We start from the raw sequence: 26,291 nt of genomic DNA, 5'->3' as shown, positions 1-26,291 counted from the left end.
GTGTGAAGGCCCTGAAGCAGGAAAGTACTTGGCATACTCAAGGATCCCGGGACAGCTCCTTGCCAGCAGTTTCAAGAGTCAAAGGAACAGTGAGTTATAGGCAGGGACAGAAGACTCTGTAGGCCCTGCGTAGTCCATGCTCTGGGTTTTATGTTTTATTCTACATGAACTGGAAACTGGTAAGATACGTCAAACATTTTTTTTCCTTTTTGTGGCTGCACCACTGGCATATGGAAATTCCAGGCTAGGGGTAGAATCAGAGCTACAGCTGAAACCTACGCCACAGCCTCGGCAACACCAGACCTGAGCCGCATCTGCAACCTACACCACAGCTCGTAGCAACGCCAGATCCTTAAGGCACTGAGCAAGGCCAGGGATTGAACCTGCATCCTCATGGAGACTATGTTGAGTCCTTAACCTGCTGAGCCATAAAGGGAATTCCAAACATTATTTTTTTGTCATTGAGTTGAGGGTTAATGATGGCTTGGTGGGCACAGAAGGGACAATGAAAATGGAGAGAAGTGTTCAAGGCCAAGGTCCATTTGGGAAGAAGGATGGATCGCGTGTAGCAAGTAAGAGAGGGAGTTGACAAAAGTGGCTCATAGGGATCTTCGGACAGCTGGTGGGGTAGACAGGTCATTTACCAAGAAGGAGGACTGCCATGGGGAAAAAGCTTTGGGAGAAGAGAAGAACCTTAGCCAGGTTTGTAAACCTCTGCCATAGAGTGTTATTATTATTCATGGTTGGTGACAAGTAAACAGACCCGAGAAAGTTATTTCACTTGCTCAAGATCACACATCTAGTAAGCCGTAAGCAGTAAGCAGAGGAATCTGGTGTCATATCCAAATTCATCTGCTTGATCCCCCAAGCTGCGTTGTTTCCCAACAATTCTCACACAACCTCCTAAGAGGAGAGAAAAGACAGGAGCATTCCCTGGAGCATAATAGAAACAGTGACACAGCCAGAGAAGTGACCAGCCAGAGAAGTGACATGAGCACTCCCTTCATGGCCTGAAAGGGCCACACCAGGATCACATGCAAACACCCAGACTGTGCAGCCAGGCCCTCCACGACCAGGAGAGCAGAAGTCACCTAGCCTTCAGTGATCCTGGCCCAAATGGCTTCCTCTCTCAAAACATTGTTGGGGACCAAAGACTGTTATTGAGAGATGTGGTCTCTAAATACGGTCCCCGGACCAGCAGCATCAGCATCACTTAGAAACTTGTTAGAAATGCACATTCTCAGGCACCACCTCAGACCTATTGACCAGAAACTCTGGGGTTGGGACACAGCTCACTGTGTTTCAACAAGCCTTCTGAGAGGTTCTGATGGACACTCGAGCCTGAGAGTCACTGAATTCAAGCATCTGGTTTCGACTGATGTGAGTTTTCTCCTCTGAGCAGCCTTTGCCTTCATGAGTGCAGCATAATCCCATTAACAGGCCAAGGTTGGACAAATGCAGAGGCTACTGCTGAAGCTGGATGTAACAAGGCCAGCCCCAACTCCCCGTCTCATTCTTGTACATAAATCCTCATCCAAAAAGGAAATAGCTTTTTTTTTTTTTTTTTTAAAGCAACTGTTGTTTTGTGGCAAAAAGGAACACTTTGCTAATTTTAGGAAGATGGCTTTAGTTATGGACAGGAAGTCTTGTGGGGAGGGGAAGCTTTGTCTTGAATTTTTTAAAATTGTGGGGTTTTTTTTTTTGTTTTTACAAAAGAAAAAACATCCCCCCCAAAAAAACACCATTAGCAAACCTCAGCTGACTGGGAAGAGCCATCGAGAGCCATTGGCGGAGTCCCCTCAGCTGCAGTTGAATAAGCCTGGAAGCCAAGGGCCCACAAAATTTCACTCCCGGAAAGAGAACCTTTGCCGTTTACATTGGCTGCAGGAGGCAACAGAGCATCTGGCTTCTTGGTAAGACTGATGCTTGAGGACGTTGCTCATCCCTGCCCCGTCCCTGCTTTGGTGCTCCTGGGTGGGTCCTTTCTTTCAAGTGTCATCCTGGTAACCACAGGCTCAGGAGTGCCCCAGGCTGCACAGTTGACAGAAGGCTTCCACGACCCCGTATCTTGTTTACTCTCCAGCAAGTCGGGGAGATCATTTTATTTTCACTTCACGAGTAAGAAAACAGAGATTTGCCGAGGAAGAGAGTAGGCCTCTCAGACAACTAAAGAGAGTGGACCATGGTTTGGGATATTTTATCTCGGTGAATTCTTGAAGTGAGCGGTTTTGTTTTCATTTCACAGCTAAGGAAATGGAAAGCTTAGAAAATAGAAGGAACTCAACCTAAAGTCCCAAAGTTAGGCATTAGGGGGACCAAACTCAAATTCAAGGCTTCTGATACCCGCCCAGCTGTCTTCTTTGGGTGGGAGATGAGTCGTTTATTTGTTTAGTCATTCATTCATTTTTCTTTTCTTTTCTTTTCTTTTCTTTATAGTTTTGTTGGAGTAGAGCTGACTTAGAATGTTGTGTTAGTTTCTGGTGTCCAGCAAAATGGATCAGTTATACATATATACATATGTCCATTCTTTTTCAGGTACTTTTCCCAGGTAGGTTATTACAGAATAATGAGTATGATTCCCTGTGCTATACAGTAGGTCCTTGTTTGTTATCTATTTTATATATAGTAGTGTGTATATATTAATGCCAAATGCCTCGTTTATCCCTACCCCCTCCATGTTTCCCCTTTGGTAAGCATAAGTTTGATTTTGAAACCTGTAAGTCTCTTTCCATTTTATAAATAAATAGAGATGAATACTTTAAAGCAGTCTGTCCAGGCACTTACATGAACCTCATGTTGCTCTCTAGAAATCTGAACATTCCCAAATAATTTCTTAAAATTCAATTTATCCCAACGGGGGGTGGGGTGGGGGGGTGGAAATAGCCAGGAAAACAGAGTCAGGCAAGTCCCTAAATCAGAAAGTTTCGCTGTAATAAGTACCAGAAGCTCCCTGTGACAGATGTGGGTGTGTAGGGAGCTGGCCGGGTGGTAGGGTAGGGCCATGGAGGAGAAGTTTTTCCCAAACGTCTGAATCCCCTTCACAACCTGCCTGCCCCATCCAAAAGGAGCATTGTCAGACCTTACTTGGCTACTCGAAAATCCCCTGTAAACGGTGAGGGAAGAGTCCCTTTTCCTTTTGGCAGAGAAGCAGGGGTTGGTCATCCCTTCCTTCACACTGTGAGTCTCCAGTGTGTACTGGGTCTCAGAGGAGGCGGCTGGGCTGGGGGAGGTGACCGCCCAAGAGGGTAGCACCTTCAGGCCAATAGTGGTAAGTGCCCATCACCCCACACGGCCAGCAGGCAGACCTATTATTCAAGACAGTCTGCCTTACCCGGATGCAAACTGCTCTCCCGCGAAGGCGCCTTAATCACGCTGGCTTCCTGTCAGATTTGACCCACATGAGTCATTGGACTATAAGGGAGAGCCTATATATCACTTTCTGTTTAGAAATGTTTGATGACATCCCGTTGTCTTCAGGATGAGGTCCAAAATGGAGTGGAAATGAGAAATTTCAAAATTCTAGCCGCAAGAAATCTCTCACTCAGTCGTCATAGATTTTCTCATTCTCTCCTTCGTGATTGATTTGTTTAAAATATCCATTTTCTAGACAATGATGATGGTGAAAATGGGGGTCATGGGGAATCAGCTGAATAAAGCAACAAAGCCCTGGTGGAAATCTGACAATGAAAATGGCTTTTACTAGCAAGTTCTGCCTTTTTTTGGTTGCAAAGAAAAAAAAATTTTTTTAAGGAAATCAAGTCTGTGTCAGTCATCTGCTGTCTCTCAGCCTGTGGGATTGGTTCCGAAATGGACAGGTGTCCCCACTCGGACCGATGAGCTCAGAGGACATATTTTGTTGAGGCTTCTGGGAATGGAAAATTTTTGCTTGCAGTGGAGAGCCAGAGAGCCCCTCCCTTGTTCCCTGGGGGCTGTCGTGTGCGGACTGGGGCAGTCCTCTTTCTTCTAGCTGGAGGACAACACCAGGCCACAGAGAAGGACAAAGTCCAGTGAGTCACATAGAAATGACCCAGGACCAGGCCAGGTCTTAGGATGTGACTCCTGCCCCCGTTTAATGGCGAGGGCCCCACGGGTGGGAGCCGGGTGTGTGTCACGTGGTCTGGCGCCGTTGGCCTGGCATAGCACCTGGCATGGAGAAAGGGCTCTGCTCAGGAAGTAGAGAATGACCAAATAGATGGCACTGGAACCCAGGATTTTCTGAGCGCTGTCAGCGGAATGGCAAGCTTAAGCTCATGCAGGTAATACACTTCCCAGGCTGAAATTCAGGGACATGTATAAATCAAATTTTTGATGAAGAAACTTGGGTAGGGTGTTGGGGAGGAAAATGGCAGCAAGAGATGGGGGCTGGGAGGTACAAAGTGTCCCGGCTTGGGTGCAGCGCCCCCGCCGGAATCACGTGTGTGAGGCTGTCCCCACCGCGGACACAGCGTTCTCCTGTGGGCTTGTGCGCGCTGAGCCAGCAAGGCGCTTATACGGAGTCTGGAAGACGAGTTAAACCTTTATTAGCTTAAGTACTTTACCAGAGGGTAGGTTACATCCAAACCTGGAAGTTTTCAACAGCAAACTCGCGGTGGCTTTCCAAAAGCTTGAGGCTTGCCTTTCCTTCAGTCAAAAGGCAGGCTGTGCCAGTTAAAGCTGAGAACCAGAAAACAACCGTGTAGATTTTGAAACTTGTATTTGATGAGATTTTCATGCCTTTCTGCTATACAGACATCCAGCAAGGCTATAGAGATAGGTCAGACCCAACCCGCAGGCTCTGGCTCTGTCTGAGTTGGTAGCTGCCTTATCTTAAAGGAACTTCAAGGTCCAATTGAAAACAAGGCTGGGCTAGAATTCACTGGAGCACTGATTTCACTTGGCCGAGATGCTTGGCCTCTCTGGGCCCACAGCCTCTCGTGTATAAAAGGGGGAGTAGACCTTAACCAGTACTGAGTGTCTCTGTGTTGAGAAAAATTTCATGTAATGAAAATCCATGTTGCAGTTAGAGGGAAAAAAAAAAAAAAGAGCATGGCATCTGGGACAGCCTAGTATTCAAGTCTCATTTAGTGAGTGAGTCCCAGTCACTAAATGCGCGACCTCAGTTAATTCACTCTGTAGCTCTGAATCTGCCTTTCATTGTCTATGAAATAGAAATCATCTCATTCCCATCATCTATGTGATGGGGAGTTTTGGAAGGCTTCAGGGAGATGATGCAGGCAAAGCAACTGACACGGAGTAGTCATTCAATAAAAAGATAATTTGGTAACTATTTCTCGAGCATATGCTATGTGCCAAATACTGTGTTAGCTTCTGGAGATAGAGTGGTATGTAAATTAGGCATCACCTTTACCCTCATTGGCAGGCAGACAAAAACTTAGAAATCACATTTATGAGTGTGTAGTTGCCATATGAGGTAAGACCTACAGAGGAAGGTATTAGGGGGCTATGACACAGAGGTTATACATGCTAGTTCTTAGCCCAACTCCCTTTTTTTTTTTTAAATTCAGCAATGCCACCAAAGCCATCATTCTCCAAAGGTACCCCCCATACCCCTTTTAATGGCTCATCAGGATGAATGCATCCCCCTGAACCAGATTTACCACCAGTTAACTTTCCAGGGTCGTAGGTCTTTGGGAAATGAGCTGATTTCACATGCAAACCATGCATAAAATAATGCAAGACTACCCCGGGAAGTGGGAGGCGAATCTTGGAACTGATATTGCCAACCTCGTGTTCTTTCTCTCAAGCCTACATTACTATTCATCAGGGCTGCGGTAGATCTGATTAGTCAACACGTCCTGCTACACTCATCATCCATGACGCTGTCTAACTACAAAGAATGAGGGCTTTCTGCCCAGTCCGACACCCACCTGGCGCCAGGTAGGTGCGGGGGCCCCAGGAGGGCCAGCCAACTGGTGTGGATCCTGTCCGAGAGCCAAGAACTGGGAGAAACGCCCCTCTGGTAGCATGAGGCTTCCGCTTCGTTAGCTAGGCGATGTTGGGCATCTGAGAGAAACGTGGACATGTCACCTCTCATATCTGTGCTGCTATTTTCTCATTCATGAAACAATCACAGCCGGACCCGTGCATTGTGCTGAGGTTTCATTCACATCGTGTGAGACGAAATGTCAGCTCACTTCTTTCAAATCCATCCCTTTGTTTACACATCTATAATCACAGTCCTGTTCGCCTCTTATCATCTTGTGTCTGGATTACTCTGGTAACGTGCTCAAAAATCTCTCAGTTTTGTCCCCAAATGCCTTCCAATCCAGTTATGAGGTTACTTGTAAGCTTAAAATAGACATATTGCTTTCTGCATAAAAATATTCGATGGTATCCCACTGCCTTCAGGTTGACATCCAAGATCTTCAGCACGGCGTTTATGGCATATACCGTGAGTTGCCCCCCCCATGAACCATTCTTTTCCTGCCTACCAATAGATCCAACCTAAAGTCTGCCTAGCATGTGCTCAAACCAAGGGGATAAACTATGATTGTTCTAGGCCCACTGTAGTGATCCTCTTGGGACTAAAGGTAGGCCTGTGACCCAGTTCTGGTCGATGAGACATAAGGGAAAGTTGACAGGAGCTTTAGGGAAAGACAGTTTTCTTCTTGATCAGAGAGAAGCATTTGAAAAAGAGGGCCCATTATCTGTGTGATGCTTGGGGCTGTGGCAGCTGCCTTGTGACCGAGAGGAGAGATGTGATGATAACTAACTCATCCCAGGTTGCCTGGGATTTTCCCACTTGTAGCACTAAAAATCCCATCTCCTGGGAAACTCCTCAGACCCAGGATTAATCGGGACAGTTGGTCACCACAGGAGATGTCCCTGGCACTCTGGGAAAGAACAAAACAAGGTGAAGGGCTTAATGACCATCATTGTGCTGCTGAACCAACTCTGAGGTTACCTTTCTCAAGTCCTCTAGTGCAAGTTACCTAAATGCCTTCGTCATGTGTTTTGTAACTGGCAGCTGAGCCTTGCAGCTTGAATACAGCATGGAAGGTCCTTCATCACAGGGCCCAGACAGCCCTTCACCTGTGTCATCCCATCACTCCCACCCCTCCCTGATAGACACCAGTGTAGATTACTCACCATTCTCTCAGCCCGCCCCGAATCTGCACACCCCTGTGCCTTTGGTAACGTCATGTCCTTTGCCTAAAATTCCTTCCATCACTGAAAATTTCCTCCAAGCCCTGTCTTACCAGCTTTCTTGTCTGTATGCCTTACTCCCCCCCACTCCTTCCTCTCTGCTCCCAGATTTTAGCATAAACCTCTTGTTTTATGTGTCTCTCATCTTAGACTTTGGATGCTTTAAGGGCAGGGATTATATCTTACTCTTTTGATTCTACGATCCATATCATGCTTCTTTATGGAATGAATAATAATAGTTATGGGATGAATAATTATATGGAATGAATATTTGTTTTGAAAAAGCAGTCATGGAACGTGCAAAGCATTGTCCTTCTCTTTCTAATGGGCTCTGCCCAAGAAACCTTCCCCGGAGAACTCATTCATATTGAGATTCCCCTTCCTTTGAATTCACTTAATAACTGTTGTTGTATTTGAGTCCACACTAGATGCCACCACATATTTCTCAAAATATTGCTGACGATTATAAATGACTGTTCCTGTAAAACTCTGTTTTTACTGACATTATCTTTTTTATTAAAGTATAGTTGATTTACAGTGTGGTGTCAGTTTCTGCTTATAGCATCGTCACCCATTCATACACATATATACATTCTTTTTCTCATGCTATCTCCCATCATATTCTATCCCAAGAGAATGGATATAGTTCCCTGTGCTGTATAGTAGGACCTCATTGCTTATCCAGTCTAAATGTATGTAATAGTTTGCATCTAACAACTCCAAACTCCCAGGCCATACCAGTGCCTCACCCCCCCCCCAGGCAACCACAACTCTCTTCTTTATGTCCATGAGTCTGTTTCTGTTCTGTAGATAGGTTCATTTGGGCCATATTTTAGATTCCACATGTAAGTGGTATAATACAGTATTTGTCTTTTTGAATTACTTCGCTCAAGGAACCTCTAGTTGCATCCATGCTGTTGCAAAAGCCATTATTTCATTCTTTTTTATGACTGAGTAGTATTCCATTGTATATGTACAAAATCTGCTTAATCCATTCATCTGTCAGTGGACGTATAGGTTATTTCCATGTCTTGGCTATTGTGAATAGTACTGCAATGAACGTAGGGGTGTATTATCTTTTTGAATTATAGTTTTGTCTGGATAGATGCCCAGGAATGAGATTGCTGGATCACATGGTAGTTCTATATTTAGTTTTCTGAGGAGCCTCCGTAGTGGTTTACATAGTGGTTGTACCAGTTTACATTCCCACCAAGAGGGAAGGAGGGTTCCCTTTTCTCCACACCCTCTCCAGCATTTGTTATTTGTAGACTTATTAATGATAGACATTTCGACTGGTGTGTGGTGGTAACTCCTTGTAGTTTTGATTTGCATTTCTCTAATCATTAGTTATGTTGAACATTTTTTAATGTGCTTGCTGGCCATCCATATGTCTTCTTTGGAGAAATGTCCATTTAGGTCTTCTGCTCATTTTTTGATTGGGTTATTTATTTTTCTGTTGTTGAGTTGTATGTGTTGTTTGTATATTTTGGAGATTAGGCCTTTGTTGGTTGTATCATTTGCAAAGATTTTCTCTCATTCTGTGGGTTGTCTTTTTTTTTTTTTTTTAATCTCCCTGATAAAAGAGTAAGGAAAGTGGCTTCTGTCTACTACGAAGGCCACCTAACCCTGGGCCCAGTGCTTCAAATGAAGTTTGGACACCATTAAATGTTGCCTGAGTAAATGCAATACGTGCTATATTCTGCCATTACACCAGGAATGCATTTGGCTGCAAGTAATAGAAAAACCTGCTAAGAGTAATTGTGGTAGAGAGAGCTAGCTGACCATTAAAGATCTGGATTTCCCTAAACAGTTTTCTAGGCAAGGACTTCATTTCTCAGTTGCCTTCCATTGAGATGGAGCCATATTTCTACTTATAAGCCATGGGAATATGCGCTGAAATGATGTGTGTCACTTTCCAGCCAAGAAGTTTCGGGAGGCTTCACCCACATTCTCATCTCCTTCAGCAATGACTCTGGAGGCCACAAGCTGAAGATGGTGACATCTCCAGCTGGGAGGAGCCTAAATCCCTGAGTTATCAATTGAAGAACAACCCACCAAAGAAAAGCCTCATTGGATTTTGTTTGAGCAAGATACCAACAATGATTGTGTTCACACACTGAGATTTGGGGAGTTGTTTTTACAGCATTCATATTTACTTTTAATAAATACACTGTCCTGATAAATACAGTGGCCTAAACAAATAGTATATCATTTTCTCAATACTAGAATATTTAAAGATGGATATTTGCTGGTATTTCTGTTTAAAAAAGACCTTAAGGCATTCCCTTGTGGCCTTGCAGTTAAGGACTCAACAGTGTCACTGCTATGGCTCTGGTTACTTACGTAGCTCAGTTTTGAACCCGGGGTCTGGGAACCTCCAAGTGCCATGGGTGTGGCCAAAAAAATTTTTTTATTATAATAAATAAATAGGGAGTCCCCATCATGGCTCAGCAGTAATGAACTGGATTAATATCTACGAGAATTTGGATTTGATCCCTAGCTTCACTCAGTGGGTTAAGGATCTGATGTTGTTGTGAGCTGTGGTGTAGGTCGCAGATGTGGCTCGGATCTAGTATTGTGGTTTAGGCTGGCAGCTGCAGTTCTGATTCGACTCCTAGCCTGGGAACCTGCATAAGCCACGGGCATGGCCCTAAAAAAACAAAATAAAATAAAATAAAAATAAATAAATAAATAAATGCAAGATCTGTTTAAAACCTTTTTTAAAAGACTTTAAAGTCTCAAACACTTCTTATGTTCTTCCTCTACCATCCTCAGTTCTTTGCTTTTCATCTTGTGGCTGTTGCCTCATGGTCACAAGATGGTAACTGCTGCTCCAGACTTTATATCATAGCACTGGCAGGGAAAGCATCAAAGGGCTAGACTTTATGATTTTAACTAAAGTGGAAGCTCCTAGCCAACTTCTCTTCCCATGCCATGTGTCAGATCCAGGTCATGTTGTCAACTCTGACTGCCATAGAGGCTTCTAAAGGGACTATGTACCTTTTCCCATTTCTCTAGATGAAGATGGCAGGAAAGATTGTGATAGGGAGGGGCTCTCTGGGCCAACATCTGCCACAGCTTTTATTCCAATTTCCAACCACTTTTATTTATAAAACTTGGCTCTATCTTATAAGAATTTCTGTTAACAAGATAAGATTTATTAGCCAGTCTGTTAGTAGTGGTGGTTTTAAGTTACTGAGTAAATTCAGAATACAGATGGGTCCATTGCATTAATGTTTCATAAGGGCAAATTCATCCAGAGCGTGTGACAGGCATCAGGAAATACCACCTTGTGGATCAAGGCTGAGCTCTGGGAAGTGCTCAGGTCCCGTCAACTCCACAGCAACTCTCAGCCACTCTAGCTGTGTTACCCTCATACCTCTTGCCCCAGCAGTTCTTCCTCCTGCAGTGCTCTGAATGAGGAGACCCACAGTCAGTGTATACAAGCCATGTCTCCTCTCTGGGCCTCAGTGTGCTCCTCTATTAAATAAGAAGTTGGCTTGTCAAGATCTCTACGTTTTCTTCCATCTCAAGCCTGTGGTCCTTAAATTTCTTGGAAAGCTACTCATCCTTCAAGGCCAGGTTCAAAGGCTGCCTCCTCTACGAAGCATTCCTTGACTCCCAGCAGCCTTCTTCTGTGCTCCCTCAGTGCTACTCGTTATATCACTTACTCTCCCCTCCTTTTACGATAGATGATTCTTCAGATGTCCAGTTTCCAGTCACATTGTAAACGCTGAGAGGGGACTCCACGAGTCCCTAGTAGTGCCTAGCAGGGTGATTACCACATAGTAATTGCTGAATAAAAGATAACTGAATTGATTAATTAACTAATAAGTCAGTTGTACAATATGGGGAATCACGTAATAACTGTCCTGATTCTCCAATAGTTCCTCCACCGATGAACTTCTTTTTTTTTTTTTCAAAATTTGTAAGCAAAAGCTCCAGAGAGGAAGAGGAGCTGTTTGTTGGCCAAAGTAGGCATGAGAGCATGTAGGAGCCCAAATGGACCAGCCTCCACCCTCTAGAGGCACCCCTCGAGAGAGCATCCAGAGGGCTCCAAGAAACAGTGTAGAAACCTCAACTAGAAGGCAGGAGCTGAGGAGTCAGGGGATGTGGGTCCCAGCTAGAGTTTGGCTTCAGTTTAATCATCAAATTATTGCTCTTGGCCTCAGTCTCCTGACCTGTAAAATGCCAGGAACAGCAACTAAAGGAGGCCCATGTGGCCATTTCCCTCTAGCCTTTTCCTGGTCTTCTTTCTCTAGGATTCTTCCGAAGCGCTCTCAGCGCATCACTCCCAGGAGTCCTTCGTGATCCATTTGAGTTGGCTCCTCACAGGAAACTGATTTGCCACCCCGGGGCTGACTCTGTGATGCTTAAATTCTCTTTCAAGTCTAACATTCTCTAATTCTCATTTAAAAATAGTCAATAAGTCCATTGCTCCTCTGATGTTGCTGCTGTGTTATCAATGACACGGTTAAGCAAATTAAGCCCGGAAGCTATGTGCCAAGAGAGTCCTTCCCCCAAATCAGTAGATCCAGAATGGGTAATTTCAGGCTAACAAAACAACTGAGTCATGCATATTGTATCTGGTCTTGAGCAAGAGCCCTCTTTCGTAAACGTGAGCGTGTACCTTGCAAATATGGACATACTTGGGTGACTACTCATTTCTCCTAATAGTCTAAGTGGCAGGGTCCTGGGCCCAAGGAGACAGCCATGTGGCTGGGAATTTTGACAAAGAGGGAAATAAAAATTTGCTCTGGTGTTGAAGATACCTAGGGAGGAAATGGAGGTGTCTTTGAATCCCTGAAGGCCCATCTTACAGAACTGGGAGTGGACTGTTTCCATTTGCCCCCCAAGAATAGAACAAAGGCTAAGGTTGGCAGCTCTCTGGTGGCAGAGACTGCAGACTTCTGGTTTGTGGGCCATGTTCGCCTCCCAGAGAACATTTTGTCTGGCTCATCTTTATGAAATGTTTATGAAATGTCTTTATGAAATGTTTAACGAAACGTTAACTTCAAAACCTTGAACATTTCCATAAAAATAAGGTTTCCATTTTCTCTTAGAAATTCCGGGGGACCAGAAACGCTGTCCTTTGGGAGAGTCACGGGCAGCTGGCCTAGGTCAGCACTTGGGGTCGGGGGGAGGCACCTCCAGGGTGGGGGCTGGGGGCTACACTTCACTCCTGTTTTCTGAAAAGTGAAGGTTCATTAGAGTTATTCAAATTCAATTTTTCGTTTTGATATTTAGTGATATCCTAAAGCACAGCCCCCTTTCAGGGGGACTCTCGGGGCACCCCATGCGAGTTAAGCCACCGCAGCCCCAAGTGGAGCGGAGGGTCACACAAGCCTGGGCCCGCATTCCTGTGCAGAAAGAATCTCTGGGGCGGCAAAGCAGCCATCTGCCTCTGAAGAGCATCTCTTTTCCAGGCAACCTCCATCTCCCACGACTCCTTGTCTTTCGCAGGCCCATGACGTTCATTTGTCTTACCTGCCTCTGTATGTGTCTCTGTTTTGGAGCTTTGCTACAGGGAAATGGATTTAGGGCTTCAGAAAAGGAAAAAAATGGGTTGTTAACTATCTGAAAAATTTTAAAGTGAAGTAGCTTTAAAAATGAGATAGTGAGTTTCCCCTTCCCCAGAGGCCTTCAAGGAGAAGCAGAACTACCACCCATAAAAGGGAAACCAGTGCGGTTTAGAACTTGGGTTAGAAGAAGCTCATCGAGGCTCTCGCATCCTTGAAAGGCACAATTCCGTGAGCATCTGGTAGCAAGCAGGACTTGTTCAAGGAGGAGCAGGCAGGAAGAAGCCTGAGAGCTGGAAGCACATAATTGGCACATTATTTCAAGGTTGGGTCCAAAACCATCTGGCAACTTTATCCAAAGCAGGAAGAAAAATTTTAGAGCTCACTAGACTTGAAAAATAATCAGCATTTATTCCAGGAAAAATAATATTTTTTCATTTGCTTGGTGCCATGTGGTTTGAAGTGCATTTTCACAGATATTATCCTGGTCCATCTTCCTAAGGCTACCGAAGGAGAGCCGCCTAGGTAACAATTATCCAGTTATACAGCTGGAAACTGAGGTCCAGGAAAACTAGGTCTCTTAGAGTCAACAAAAAAGCAGGAATCAGGACGTATGTGTAGGTCTCGACAGTCCTTGGCTTTACCCTCCCAATCGTATCTCATGGCAGCACATCTTGGAGTCAGGAAACCAAAGCAGAGCCTTCAAGACTCACCAGCCACAGGCTTCCGTCCTCGTGAGCTTCCAGCTCGGAGACCCCGCTGATCACCTGCCGAGGCCGAGCACTCAGTGTCACAGCCCCACGGCCCCACTTAGATCTCCTTTCCTCCACAAAAGCCCAGTTCCACCCCTGGGTTGGCGAGGAGGGCCAGGTGGCCGCCACCATCCCCAGAACAGCTCCCCATAGAGCCGAAGCCTGTGATTAAGCCACCGCTCCATCTTTTTCATCTCCAGACAAAATAATTGACTTAACCTTTCCCCCAAGTGACAAATACTCTCTTGAGTATCAAACACCCTTTTCGTATAAATGGAGAATTCCAGAGTGCCCACTTAACAAAACCCTCTTCTTTAAAAGCTTCTTCCCCTTTCTAAAAGCGGTAGGGCTTTTAGCCAGGGAGCTCTTTAAGTAGCCCATTAGGATTCTGAAAAGATCAGCAAGAAATACAATTAGACCTTTGACCTCAGGTTTGAGGGGGCGCTTTGAAGGGAAGAGAATGGCCAGGCCCCGGCATCAGGTCAGTCTGTTTCTCTCACTCCTAGGTCTTATGCATGGGCCCCAGCTGCTCCCTCACAAAGAAGGGGTGCCAGGCCTCTCTCCGGACCCCGCTCTGGCCCCCGGCCTTGCTTCACATCCTGAAGTCCATTGCTGGCTGTCTCTCAAGGAAGTTATTACATTTGCTTGACAATAATTCTTGGACCACAAACACGTTGCTACTCCCCCCCCCCCCAACAGAAGGGTCTTATAAAGAATTTAAACTTGTCACTCAAACTATTTTTTCATCTGGCTTACGTAGTTAACTGCATTTCCTTCACTATAAAAGAGAGTAAACATTGCTATACATCCGATGGTTATTGTGAAGCGTACATGCAGCAGAGCCTGTGAGAGGCCCTCAGAAAGCATGCCTTAGGAACGATGACTTGCTTTGTGAGGGTTTAGGAGTATTAACATTGCCCTCTTAGCCACGCTCAAGATGGTGCCCTAGCCAGCAGGTCCCCATAGGGATGAGAAAGACAGTGTCTCCCTAAAACCTGGCCTAGATGAGACACTGGTGACAGGGGCAGGCAGAGAGGCTCAGCTTTCTGGCAGTCTCGCTCTTGTTGGTGCGCACCTGCCATCGCAGACGCCTGACATCAAGGGCAAACAGGCCCTCCTAGGAATCGCCTTTGTCACCGCACCTGCCGGTTCCACTTTACTCCCTGTGATCAGAGCTCACGGCTCTTGCTGGTTGTTCAGAGTGACAAAAGAAAGCTCTCCCTGGGGCCCATTTGTTTCTGTGCCGTGATGCCCAAGTAGTGGCTGTATCTCCATAAATGGGGCTTTTTCAGGCTCGCTCTGCTGCCTCACGCCTTCACCGAGGTCCTTGGAGTCTGATGTCTGAACAAGAGGCTGCCTTTTTTTTTTTTTTTTTTTTCTTCCCTTTAATCACTTGGCCTGGAACTGGAGGTTTTCCTTCATGCAATATTTAGGGAGGATCTCTTTGTCATATATTATTTGTAATAAAAAAGACAATTTTTTAATTGAAAAGCCAAACCAGACATAAAGGGAGCTCTATCTCTTTGTATATACAAAGAGATAAAAAATCTATTCTTACCTATGGTAGACGGATTGCATTTTTGAACCCGATTCTTTATTCTTACTTCATGTGACGTTGTCGTTCCCCCAGCAGAGGCAGAGTATATTTCTCTCTCAGGTGACTCAGATATAGGAGAAGCAAAGGTGGGCTTAAGTCTCAAGGGGCCTTGTGTGTGACATTTGCACTTGACCTTCTACCATTGTCGGGTGAAGAATGTGCCTGAGCAGGCTGGGAGTGGCGGGTCAGGGGTTGGGGGGTGGGGGGTGGGGGGGGTCCCAGGAGGGGGCCGAGAGGTGTGTGGGCAGGGCTGCCCCAGGTTAGCAGACAGCTGTGCCACTGAGGCTGCCGGTTCACCTGCAGACAAGTGAAAGCCAAGCCAGGTGACTCACAGACACATGAGGTGTAATAATAATAATACATGACTGTCGTTTTAAGCTAGTGGGGTTTAGGCTGGTTTATCACATAGCAATCGCTAATTTAAACATTGCCAATGGCAAATCCCCGGGGGATTAAAAAAAGTTCAACTCTCCCTGAAATAAACTTAATGTTAAAATGTAGAAATGTTAGGAAATACATTAAAATTTCCTTCATTACAGAAAAATTAATTCATTACAGAATACTTAGAACATATAAGCAAGAAAAAAATAGAAAAAAAAAAGAAAAAGAAAAATCAACCATATTTTAATCCGCAAAAAAATCAACATCTGTTAACTTTTTGGTGTTTAGAGCCTTTTAAAAACCAAAATGGTTTTGTTTCTGAGTTACTAAGTTTAAAAACAATAGCAGTAAATCACAAAGGAAAATATCAATAGATTCTGAGTGAACAAAAATATAGTCTGTCTGTGTGGTTAAAGGGAACACTAGAAAACAGAGCGAGAGAAATGGGGGGAAATATTTGTAAGACATATGATAACAGTGTTAATATCTTTGAGGCATAAAGAGTTCAGCTACATTGAAAAGAAGAATGTGTGATCCTAAACGCTAATGGCCAAAGGGCCCGGCTAAAACATTGACAGAAAGATACTCATAAGTAAACAGAACATGGGAAAATATCCAATCTTACAAGTAAACAATGAAAGACAAATTTAAATGACACGGAAATGTTACTTTCCACATGATATTAGGATATAAAATTTAAATTATACTTAGCTGGCGAGGTAGTAGAGTACAGCAAATACACATATTATGGGTCGAATGGTAAATAGATGCCATCCTTAGGGAAATAAATATGGCTTATCACCTTAAAATATGCATACTTTGGCCCAATAATTTCACTTATGGGAGGAATCTGTCCTAAAGGCATAACACCAAATACAGTCAAAGCTTTCTGCATAATTGGCCAACAGTAAGGCCATCTTTACATTGTGATACACACGACTGTATGCAGTTCCTAAAACAGGGAGCATGAGACATTTTAGTAATTTAGTAAAAATACTTATATTTCATACTAAGTGAAAAATCACCACTAAATTATACATGGAATGTAATTAAAATTGCATGCAGTAAAGATCTCTAAGGAAATGCACTATGATGCTCAGAGCATTTTGTTTTGTTTTGATTGGGATGTTGGGACGATGAGCCACTTTGTAATTTGTTTCCATCTTTGTTCAGTCCAGTTAAACATTTTATCAGCCGAGGGCAGACCTCACCTTGGCCCTTTGAGCCTATGCCCGGGGAGAGCGGCCCTTGGTGCTGTGGTCAGGAAAAGTCCAGGAAAACTCCAGCAATTCTAGCAATTCTTGTTCCATGGCACACATGGCACCTTGCAATGAAATTATTTTCCTAAAAATGTGTCTTGCCCTTTGATCTTAGATTTGGTCCTTAGCAGTTTGGTCCCTGTAGTAGTGAGAATTCTCTAGAAGCAGAGCCTAAGATAAGGATTCTTATGACAACAATGTCTTGGGAAGAGGGAATAAGCAGGATAGGTCAGGGGAAGGCAGCTGAGCAAGGATGGATTAGGGGGGGCGGGTGCTGGGCTTCAGCCTGGTCCCAGGAGCTCTGGACACAACTTAACCACCCCACATCCCTGTGCCCAGCAGTCACAAGGCTGGCAACAGCCATGAGGAGTGGGTACAGGGGTCGGGACGGGACACCAACCTCAATACCAAAGTGCATCTCTCTCACCTCCCCCGTTGCCCTCTTGTCGTTACCCCTGGCTGTTTCGGATCTGGACCACACTGAGGGCTGAAATTTCTTTGTTTCTTGGCTTGCAGTCTTCTCTGCCCTGTCTCTCTGACCCAAACTACAACAATAGAAGTTCTCATTTTGGTTCAGCGGGTTAAGAACCTAGATAGTCTCTGTGAGGTTGCAGGTTCCACCCCTGGCCTCACTCAGTGGGTTAAGGATCCAGCGTTGCCATGAGCTGTGGTGTAGGTTGCAAATGTGGCTCAGATCCCGCGTTGCTGTGGCTGTGGGGTAGTCCGGCAGCCATAGCTCCAGTTCGACCCTAGCCTGGGAACTTCCATATGCTGTAGGTATGGCTGTAAAAAGAAAAAACAAGGAAACAACAGCAACAAAACAAAGTACAACAATAAAGACGTCTTATGAGAAGCCGGACAGGGACAAAACAGACTGCGTAACCAGCAGGGCCGTGCAGCAGGTCTCTCCACAGAGAGCCCCCAGCCCCGTGCTGTGGCAGGATGGGCCGGGCCCAGCAGCCCAACTCCTCCCTTCTCCTGAGCTCAGGGCATGTACCTTCTGAAGGCTGGGACCATCACCAGGGACGTGATGGTGACCACGCTGGCTAAACAGAAAGAATGGGGAAATGTTATTTTCAAAAGCATGCAAGGAGTAGAAAAAACGGGTGACTCAGCTCTCCTAATCCTGCTGGTGAGTTTTCCAGCTATTTGTTATCTCTTCCAGGAGCCACCATCGAATGATCTGTAAATATTTCCTGAGGACCAAAAGGATGGGGGAGAGTTTTCTGGGTCAGTCAGTCACGAGGAGAGATGAAGTCATGGATGGACACAGAGTGTCCGCAAGCAGTAAGAGGCGGGCAGGAGAGTCAGCAAACCGGGGGCCTTGTTGATGAGATCTCCTTAAGCTTTGGTTTATTCTACAATTAGCTGGAAACTGTTGATGCTTCTGTAGACAAGACCATGTGAGACAAAGCATTACAAACAGCCTAAATATGTTCCTGGGACCCTCCTTACCAATTTTTTTTTTTTTTTTTTGTCTTTTTGCTATTTCTTGGGCTGCTCCCGCGGCATATGGTGTTTCCCAGGCTAGGGGTCTAATCGGAGCTGTAGCTGCCAGCCTACACCAGAGCCACAGCAACTCGGGATCCGAGCTGCGTCTGCAGCCTACACCACAGCTCACGGCAATGCCGGATCGTTAACCCACTGAGCAAGGGCAGGGATCGAACCCGCAACCTCATGGTTCCTAGTCGGATTCGTTAACCACTGCGCCACGACGGGAACTCCTCTCCTTATCAAATTTTTTATATCAAAACATTTTAAACGTATGCCATAGCCTGTCAATATGTGATGCCCATTTATCTATGAGCAAAATGTAGCTCATTTTTGTATTGTATTAGTTGATCTCATTAGGAAAATACGTCCTCAGTTAGATTGGAAGCTACAAGAACAGTCTTATTTATCTTTAGATTCAAAACAGCTGGCAATATATGTTTATTGAATGACTGACTGACTGAATGAATGAAATGCAACATTGTTTCCTTCTACGAGACCCTGGCCAGAAAATCCTTCAAGGTCTGACTATTTGACACCTTGCCCTCCAACTGCATCCTGCATTCTCCAAGCCCGCTCTTGCTGTTTTTCCCTTCCTCCTCCTCTGTGTTCCAGAGTGCTGAAGTCATTCGATGCTCTGGATCTTGAATTCTAAAAGTCTAGCTTCTGTTTGTCCTGCCAGGGAAGCCTGTTGAAAGTATTACTCCCAAGGGTCTCTGCTGAGTTGCAGGACCCCGGACCTGCAGTTTCCCTGGCACATTTCTGTATCCGTGGCAACTATGCCAGCACTAATGTCATGGATTAATCACCATGATACTGTTTATTGGTCCTTAACTCTGTGACTGGTGTGGTACTGAGCCCTTCACGTTTTTTTTTTTTTTTTTTTTTTTTTTTTTTTTTTTTTTTTGCTCATTTTGTTTTCCAGCCAAGGGTTATCCTTGTCCCTATTTTCCAGAAAAGGAAACTGAGACTCAGAGAGGTGTGGTGAGTTGCCCAAGGTTAAAGGTTAGTCAGAGAAAGGGGAGAGCGGCTCGTCGAATGATAGCGGAAACACTGAACCCAAGTCCGAGTGGGGGGGTTCCAGTGTTCATATCTCCAACCACTGATCGTACTCGGTTCCACAGTCACAAGCTCCGGCGTTTACTGGAAGTTTATCACATGCAGGCATTGTGCTCAGTGCTAGTTTAAATGATCTCGTTTAACCCTGCGAGGAAGCACAACAGGAGCGAGCGGCTAAATCGTGATGCAGGACGCCGCCTAAGGAGGATGCCTGAGAGATGGAGCCGGGAGACTGGGACAAGGGGATTTCTGGGGCCACCAGAGGGAGGTGCTGTCACAGGATCAGGGGCAGAAGGGGACCGGAGTAGGCTGGCAGGTGAGGCATGAAATGAGTGAATAATTTGGGATGAGGATGGAGAAGACCCTTCTGTGTTTGGGGGACAGAGGCAAGGGGGATCCATTCAAAGGGCCGGGCTGCAGCATCCCCGCAGGAGCATCTCCTGCTGGGTCCAGCCCTCATGTTCTCTCCTTTCAAGGGCTGGTGGGATGCCACACACCTTCGCATCAGGCTCTTCACTTCTCCAGACCGTGCACGGAATGGGGGTTGTGGTAGGGCAGCTCCAGCCCTGATTTGGAGTCCAGGGACCCTCAGTTCCTTTCCTGGTTTAGTCTCCTACCAGCTGGGGCATCTCTAGGAACTAATTTATCCTCTCTGAACCCTGGCTTCTCAATAGAGAAAGGGAGTAGTTGAGGGACTAAATGAGGGACCACGTGGGAAGCATTTAGTCCAGTGTGCACTCAGCGGACATGTGATGAATATTAACCTCCTGTCCCGCTGTCCTTCCACAAGTCCCTTTACCTTTCTATCCTTCGGTGGTTTCATACTGTTGCTTCTATGTCTCCAACTAAGTTGTGACTTCCTCCAGGGCAAGGCTTCTGCCTTTTATTGTCTTGTTTTTTTTTCATTCATTCATTCATTCATGCAACATGTATTGTATGTGAAGCACAGTTTATGACCCACCATTGATCCTATGGCTTCGATCACTTGGTAAAAAGAATGAGTAATACAGGATTGATTTTTTGTGAAAGATCCTTCACATAGTGTGAGGCTATGTCACACTCAGTTTATACATCAGAAAAATGTCACGTGGGAAGAGCTACTGAATGTGGGACTTTGTCAGACATTAGATCAGCACATGGACACTTGAAAGGAAGCCTTCCCAGAAAAGTTCTCCTTTCCCCCAGTTATTGACGGCATTGCCCCCACCTCCACCTTGCGCATCAATCAGCTCTGCCTTTTACGCGTTTTGAAGGAATAGATAGTTCCGTCAGTGTCCTATATCGGCTTGTCAAGGCTGTAAATTAAAAAAGTGTTTTCCAATTACAAGAGCAGTTCATGTTCACATACGAAAATATTTTAATAAAAATAAGAAAAAAAGAAGATGCCTTTAAATCTGTCCTAATGATTCCATGTAGAGGTACTTGTTGTTAACACTTTGATATAAATCCTTCTAGATTTTTGAAATGTGCATGGGGTTATATTTCATATGCCTAAAATAGGATTATACTATCTACTATTAGTTTGTCTTTCATCATTTTAATTTCCACTTTGGACTCCACCAATCTCTAGTTGTTTATCAAAAAGATGAAGAAGAAAGAAGGATTTTCATATTAAAGTGAAATGAAGCGTGGCAGTGTTTATGTGGCTTGAGTTCTTGGCTAAAACTTCTGTCAGCAAGAGTCTGTTCTCATGCAGAGAGAGGAAGGGGGTGTGTGTGTGTGTGTGTGTGTGTGTGCGCGCGCGTGCGTGCGCGTGCGTGTGTGTTAAACCTTCCCCCAGGTATTTTCTCATTGCAAATACTAGTTCTCTTACATCCTAGTTCATTCTAAATTTTCCTCCCCCTCACCCCGAGTCTTGGCACTTTCTTCTCCCTTCGCCTGCTAAGCGTTAGAAGCGTGTTCGCTTCTAACTCTTTGAGAGGTGACATCTATGGACATCCTCGCCCTCCAAGCACTCGGCCCGCAGCCCTCGGCTGACATGCACCACAGATGGCCCCGCTGGGGTGGGTGGCGTACTGTACAAAAGCAGGCAAGCCAAGGACATTGTGTTCTGCCCATCATCAAATCCCGTTAAATGGCGAATTCTTCACTTCCAAAGTTTGAAGAGGATGGTACTTTAAAAAGAACTCCAGCTGTTTAAATTTAGAGCCTGAAAAAATTCTACTCTAATAATACGTTCTGGCTCTGGGCCCACCGCATCCTTGAGATGGGGCGACTGGGGGAGTTTTCATTCACTTTGGGCGGCCGCTCCATGTTGACTGGGAGGCAGGCCACAAGCATCTTTGCTCGAGTTGGCCTGGGTAGAACTGGGTCACTTAATGAGAGGAGCAGCTTCCTGTGTACCTCTGGCTGTCAGAGCAGCCTCGTGCTCGCTGATGCATTTTCAGAGGCAGATTATGCAAGCAACAGTGCTATTTTTGTAAATGGTTTGGCCTCTTCAGTCATTAGCCTGGCATTTCTCCCCATGGCCCCACCACATCCACCCACTCCTTCTTTTGTTTGTAAACCCTTTGCAAAAAAACGAGTCCTCAAAAAAGTCCGCGCCCCCCTGCAGGTTGTGTTCATGCTGGCCAGGAATGTCTTTGGCTTAGGTTTATCAGCTCTGCTAATAGATATTTTCAGATGCTTTAGCAGTATTTTCCTAATTCTCCCTCGTCTCTTACCTTATCAGAGCACGTGGCCAGCTCCAGACCCTTTCATTGCTTAGTTCTATCCAAAGTATAAGTCAGAGAATGTTTCAGAAGGGCCTGCTCCAGGCAGGGTCTTCTGCCAGGTACCTGTGCGAAGGAGAGGAGAAGAAATTCCCGGGTCCAGGGATTCACGAGCTGACCACGCCAAGCCCTCCCCGCATCCCTTCAAGCTGCATCAGTCGCCCCTCTTTCACCCGCCCCAGGATTGCGGTCCTTCCCGACACTCTGCTCTGCCTGGGCGCTGCCGGCTTCACACGTCCTCATCCCAGGTCTCCCTTGAGATGTCAGCATCATAAATCCCACTTCATAGAGGAGCAGACTGGGGCCCAGAGAGTGAGAAATGTAACCAAGAGAACACAGTTGCAAGTGGCAGAGCCAGATCAAAGACAAGGACACCGACTCCAAGGTCAGGGCTCTTTACCATGAGGTCTCCTCCTAGCACAGAAGAGGGAGAGAGAAATGAATTCCAAAGTGTGTCTGTGTGTGTGTGTGTGTGTGGGAGCGGGTAACAGTGGGGTAACAGCCTAGTAGAGGAGGTAGGATTAAGTTGATTTTTCTGAGGTTCTCCCTGCTCCCTCACGCAGCCTCAGACGTCAGCTGGCCCTTAGAACAGTCTATGCTGGGGCAGGGTGCTGGGGAGGCCTGCTCCTCTAGGAGCCCCACCTGGCCTGACTGCTGCAGGATTCCCCTGGCTGGGGCTGTGAGAGGAACTCTCCACAGGCTCCTTTGGCTTTGCCTCCCCCGGGAGGGGATCTGCCTGACCCTCTGTGGTGTCCCACAAGGTAGCTTGGCTCCTTACAGAAACCGAGCCTCTTGGTGGGATCGCAGTTCAGTAGAGGTTGGGAAGAGACAGAACCTGGCGAGGCCATCCAGGCTGGAATGTTCTGGAAGGTGGAAGGTGGAGAATGTTCCGGATTGGTGGAGGGGAGAATGAACACTTAGTTTTCCGCATTATGCACCTCTGTGTGATCTGAATTTTTTTTAAAAATGGAAATATAGTTGATTTACACTCTTGTCTTAGTTTCAGGTATACAGCAAAGTGATTCAGTTATACATTTTTCAGGTTATTTTCCATTATAGGTTATTACAAGACAGTAAATGTGTTCTCTGTACTATATAGTAAATCCTTGTTGTTTATTTTGCATATAGTAGTTTGTATTTGTTAATCTCTTACTCCTCATTTATCCCTCCCCTACTTTTCCCTTCAGCGATCGTAATTGGTTTTCTATGTTGGCGAGTCTATCTTAAATATAGATTTATTTGTATTATTTTTTTAGATTCCACCTATAAGTGATATAATATTTGTCTTTCTCTGTCTTACATACTTCACTCAAGGTCAGTTTGATCATCTTTAGGTCCATCCATGTTGCTGCAAATGGCCATATTCCATTATTTTTCATAGCTGACTAATATTCTGTTGTGTGTATAGCCTGTCTTCTTACACCCATTATCTGTTAATAGCCACTGGGGTTGTTTCCCTGTCTTGGCATTTATAAATAGCGCTGTTATAAACATTTGGATGCATGTATCTTTTCAAATTAGAGTTTTCATTTTTTTCATGATATGTGCCCAGGAGGAATTGCTGGATCATATGGTAGTTCTATTTTTAGTTCTTTAAGGAACCTCCATACTCTTCTTCGCCATAGTGGCTGCACCTGTACCAGTTACATTCCCACCTACCCAACGTTTGTTGTTTGCAGACTTTGTGATGATGGCCAGTGTGAGGTGATACCTCTTTGTGGTTTTGATTTGCATTAACCAATTTTAGTATTTATTATTGTTGTTGTTGTTAATGATATTTGAAAGCAGTGACGTTTAATGGATCTTGGGGATCTCAGAGCCGGGGGTCAGCTGGCTACTCCCCCAGCCACAGGAACCCCTGGAGGCCAGCTGGCAGTGAAGAATGCAGCTGAAATGAAGACCAACAGCCCCTTTTCTGCCTGGCATCCTTCAGCTTTTTCTCAGCCTGTTCTCTTTTTCCTAAAACCTCTACCGCCTGGGTAACGGGGGAGTGAAGGAGGCAGAGAGACAGGCCATGAGGACCTCAAGTCGAAGGGAGGCTGCTCATGGACATGGCTGTGTACGTTGTGTCTGCAGAGCTGCGAGTTTTTGTATGACTTCCGTGAATGGCCCAAAGTCAGCTTGTCATGAGCAGCTGGGTGGGTGCTCGCCTAGAAGGGGGCTTTCCTGCTGCCACCATGGGCGCTCCAGGGAACCTGAGCAGGAGGATGGAGCCTGGCCCCTTCCTCACCCTCCCGGCCGGGCCAGCAGGCCTTTCTCATCAGTGCTTCCTCTTCCACAGGGAACCACAGCGGAGAAAACCGAGTCAGATCGCTGCCTTTCAAAGTGTGCTCAGCAGCGATCAAAATAAAACGCCAAACGTCCACATATTTGATCAATTTACTTTTATCCTTTAATCGAATAAGCCCCGCAATCAGAAAGAAAAACATTTTGCTCAGCGTTTCATTTCTCCAGTGATTCATCTCACTGTGGTCTCAAAGCTGACACGATGGGAATGAGGTATTTAATGCTGAAATAATTTTTATGACCACATCACAAGAGGCTGGAATGGCTTTTAAGGTACATCACATTTTAATCACAAGCACATCTAAAGCATCCATTGCTTGAAAACATTGGAGACGTTCGAACTGGAATGCAAGAATCCTAAGACCACTATCAAGAAAGCACAGATTGGCCTTTTATTTTTTCCAGTCCTTCACTCCTTCTGTGTTGTCAGTTCCTCTGATAGACCTGGAAGAAAGAGTTTCAGAAAGAAAGTTACAGAATGTTTTCACCAAAGGAGATGTCAAACCAGCAGACCCCTGAGGCCTCTTAAATAGGCCAGCTCCTTACCCCGGCTTCCTCACTAGCTGGAGGGGGTCTCCTTTGAAAGATCTTGAGGGTTCCTAGGAGCCAGGACATCTGCAGCATTTCTGGGGACGGCAGTCCTGGCCAGCGTGTCCCGTTGGTATGTTGAGACTCAGTGTCCGTGTCCTCCGTGGAGGGAGGGAAATTAAACCATCACCGTGGTCCCGCCTGCTAGTGCTCAGGCCACACTCCCTCCAGCCTGTGGCCACGTAGGTCCAGGGAAGCAGGAGGCGAACGGCAAGAGCAGTGGGTCAGGGAGGAGGGGGGAAGCAGGCAGAGGAAGGGAGGGCCAGGGGGACTCTTTTGAAGGAGGCAGGACGAGGTGGGGGAAAAATGTGAGCTTTGGAACCAGGCGAAACCTGGGTTCGAGTCCGAGATCTGCCGCTTTTCAACAGCATGACCTTGACTCCACTGCTTGCCCTGTCTGAGCTTTAGCTTCTCATTCATAAAACAAGGGGAAATATCTGGTGTGTGGGGTGGGCGTGAGCATTAATGAGACACGTCACGTGAAGACTTTAGGTCAGTGCCTGAAATAAATAGGTACAAGATAAATATGGGTTTTCCTATTTCCTCTTGTCCCCCAACCGTTTCAAAGTGAAAAAAAGAGAGTAAAATGTGTTGGACCTGGTCCCTTGATTCTGAAACTCCTCCATGGTGCAGCACGGCCTACAGAGTAAAGCCCAGCTTCCTGGCAAAGCATCCGAGTTCTGTACAATCCAGCACCAGGCTGGCAGAATTATCCACCTCCCCTGCTACACGCATCTGGACACCTTACCCCCCCTTCCCCGCCAGGCCAGTCCAGTTCTCATTTCTCCACTTTCTTTGCCTGTGTTGCTCTCCTTAGCTGGGCGTTCCTGTCTCTCCTTCTTCACGCATGGGGATCCTGCAGTTCTTCGTTCCTTCCCTTATCGTTTGTTGGGCAACTGCAGTGTACCAGACGCTCTCCTGGGATGCAGAACAGCCAAAAGAAAGCTGTCTGGCTCCGATTTGAGTGGGGTGTTTGGGGAGGAGGTGGGGGAGATAGGCTGGTTAGCAAAAGCTTTACTGCAAGCAAGGGAGCAATGCCTTCTGCTGGAAGAGATGGATATGGAAAACAGCTCCAGGAAGGTGGTAGCAATTGAGCCGGGTTCTGAAGGTTAGGTAGGAGTGTTTCACGAAGGAAGAAAGAAGAGGGGCAGAGGTAGCAAAGGCCATGAAATGGACACTGTCTCAAAGGCGTGTAAATCCTAGCACAGACTCTGTAGTCTGAGGAAAACACAGTTGGGTGGTGTAGGGGGCAAGCGGCTCCGCGGCTCAGCTCCCAGCCCGCCCGTTCACAGCCAGGCACCCTGGGGGATGCCCGCACCTCTCTGACTCCAGTTTGCTCATCTGTAAAGTGGGGGTAAACCAGCACCTCGCCAGTAGGATGTGTGAGGATAAAAGAAGGTGACTGTGTAATGTTCTCACAGGGACTCTGGCGACACGGGAAGTGCCGCGCAAGCACCAGTGAGTCTTATTTTTGTTGAAGTCTAGTGTAAATGCCAGCCCCC

The 26,291-nt window shown here is 45.9% G+C and overlaps 1 long non-coding RNA gene across 2 annotated transcripts in view; it reads left to right on the top strand.

Annotated features, from left to right (window-relative positions):
* LOC106507478 (uncharacterized) overlaps positions 1-26,291 on the top strand; it is a 232,755-nt gene that overhangs the window by 143,180 nt on the left and 63,284 nt on the right. The window contains exons 1-2 of one of the 2 annotated variants that reach the window (XR_014803153.1): positions 4,115-4,256; positions 5,745-5,877. The exons of the other annotated variant lie outside the window; for it this stretch is intronic. This is a non-coding gene — a long non-coding RNA (uncharacterized LOC106507478). Of the gene's footprint in view, positions 1-4,114; positions 4,257-5,744; positions 5,878-26,291 lie in introns of those variants that run through there. 2 annotated transcript variants of the gene reach the window in all.

This window comes from Sus scrofa, chromosome 5 (genome assembly GCF_054392235.1).
Source record: "Sus scrofa isolate SSC_HxYL_T2T_F1_AM1 chromosome 5, Sscrofa_HxYL_maternal_Yorkshire_Landrace_v2.0, whole genome shotgun sequence".
NCBI lineage: Eukaryota > Metazoa > Chordata > Mammalia > Artiodactyla > Suidae > Sus > Sus scrofa.
Note: the sequence above shows the minus strand (reverse complement) of the source record. Positions and strands in the feature narration are given on the sequence as shown.